Below are 2,556 nucleotides of genomic sequence, written 5' to 3'. Positions count from 1 at the left end.
ACCCACACAGACGTGGGGCACACGCTGGTGGCACTGAATCTTTGTGGTGCTGCAATAGGGCAGTCCTTGCTTTGCTGGAGCCTTCAGGGCAATGGAGTCAGACAGGGACTCAGAGGAACAACAAAGACCATTTCTGGAGCTTTCCTATCGACTGTTCCACAATAAAATTAGGGGACTTTCTAGTAACAATTACTGAGCGATACGGATAAAGGATACTTTGACAAGAGTGTTCTTGCCTTATCTGCTACTTATAGGCAAATCTAGGCTCTGAAGAAAAGAGGAAAAGGAGGAAGAGAGACAATAAGAAAGAAAAGAGCGAACATGGAGAGAAGAACGTGAGAGAGAGAGGAGGAGAAAAGAGATGCCGGTGCATTTTGAGAAGTTGCAGAGCTGGGCTGTTTGGGTTGGAGAAGAGGGGGGCATTAAGAGTGCTCCTCCGGTGGCTGAAGTCCCACTGAGAGCTGAGAGCAGTTGTGTTGGAACACACTCTTCTCACATCTGTCTGCATCTCCACCCTTTGCGCTCCACATTGGGCCCCCACCACAAGGACCGTGGTGCTGGCACCCAGCAGCAGCTCAGCACCACACATCTTGGATTCGCATTGATCCCTCCCCGTGGGGTAGAAGAGAAAAAGGCAGAACTCACAGGTGGTAATAAAATCTATTTACTAAGAGTGAAGAGAGAAATCACAGTGGGTGATATCAGGATAACACAGGTACATATTTACAAAGTGATGCACAAGGTTGTGGCTCCAAACCCAGCAACTGATGCTGAGAGCAGGACTGAAGGGCAGGCCGGAGACGCCTGGAGGAATCTACAGGGGATCAAAATGGAGGTCCATGACACGTGGTGTGGGGTTAATGGGTACTGGTAGGAGTGGACTGGGAAGGATTTGGGGTCCCCTAGGAATGGTTTTGCGCCTTGGGCTGGATTGAAGAGGATTTGGAATCTCCAGGGATGTTATGGGATTTGATGTGGATCAGGGAGGATGTGGGGGTTAGAGTGGAGAATTGAGGGATTTGGTGTGTGGGAATGAGACAAGGTGCACAGGTGAGAATTTGGGGATGTCAGATTCATTGGGATTTGGGGGTGCAAGGGAGGGGACCAGAGTATCAGTGAGCTCCAGTTGGGGGAATCTGTGGTCTGTCCATTTCATTGTACCTAAAAAACGAGGCATTGGGGGTGCAGGGGTATCAGCAGGGCCCCCCAGTGCCCACCTTGCTGTAGTTAATGAGGGGCTGAGGGGTGGCAGCTGCCCCGGGTGGCCAAGCACCAGGGGTCACAGCATGAATCTCGGTGCAGGTCAGACACTCACTGTCACTGGGGGTACCTGGAGACACAGAGGAACAGTGAGGTGCCACCATGGGGGTCTCCATGCTCCTTTGGAGGGGAGCCTATGGTGAGGGTATTTGAGGGCGGAGTCCAAGAGGGTGGGTCTGGAGTTTGGGAGGGACTGAGAGTTGGGGATCCCATGGGAGATATCTGGGGGTCCTGCTGTGGTTTGGGTGTGCCCACAGGATCTGGGATTGATGTGCGGAATCAGACTCTATAACCCACATAAGGTTATAAAGCTGGTATGTTTATTCAGTGCTAGGTGCAAAGGGGATCGCTCCTCCTAAGTTGCACACCAGATGACACAAAAGGCAGATACTTAAAGCACAAGCAGCTTACATATGCATTAGATTTCCAAGGAAAGTTTGGGTTATTACAATGAGTTCCCCAGCCCGGGTCCCAGTCCTGTTAGGCACGCATGGTATTTTCTCGGTGGTCGTTCAGTGGTCTTTTTCTGATGAAAGGTCGCAGTGCCCCTTGCTGTGTACTCCTGACCTGCTTCGAGTTGGAAACACTGACTTGCTCCAGCCAGCCATCTCATCGGCTGCAACTCTGTCCACCAATCCGTTGCTTCTCTGTTAATTCTTGTGGTGTACTGTTCTAGCTGGTCGCCTTGCATTCCAGAGATAGGGCAGCTATCAGTTTTATTTGGAGAAATAGGAGACCTGCTGTCTGTAGAATAACTGCTTACATACAAAAAGCATCTGCAATCAGGGTCCAAGCTAACTTTCACTTACTCACAGGTGAGGCCCGTCCGCAGCCATCAGGCCGGGTGCCAAGTGAACAGCCCCATGGTCAAAGAACCCAAAGTTCCTGTGGCAGCACCAGCCTCTCAGACACTTATTCAAAGCTTGCCTTCTCCTAGATTGCTCCATACCCCTCGCCACCCCAGAAGGGAGAGAGGAGAATATCACTTGTGCTCCCACTCCCTCAACCATTCGCCCTAAACCCCTGAAATCTCTTTTGAGAGCTCGCAGGCTTCCCCGAGTGATTTCATCACTGCATTCCTGGTCTATCAATAACGGGTAGTAATCAGAGGAGCAGACCAGACCCGGGAGTTTTTTGGTGATGTCTCTGACGCAGGCCCCAGGGAGGCAATGCACCTCCCTACGGGTTGGGTCAGGTCTGCATATGGAGCCCTGTGTTCCCCTGAGAAGGGAATCGCCCACCACAATGACTCTTCTGTCTTTCCTGGCAGAGGCAGTCTCAAGGCGTGGGGATGAC

This window comes from Numida meleagris, unplaced genomic scaffold, assembly GCF_002078875.1.
Source record: "Numida meleagris isolate 19003 breed g44 Domestic line unplaced genomic scaffold, NumMel1.0 unplaced_Scaffold460, whole genome shotgun sequence".
Taxonomy (NCBI): domain Eukaryota; kingdom Metazoa; phylum Chordata; class Aves; order Galliformes; family Numididae; genus Numida; species Numida meleagris.
Note: the sequence above shows the minus strand (reverse complement) of the source record.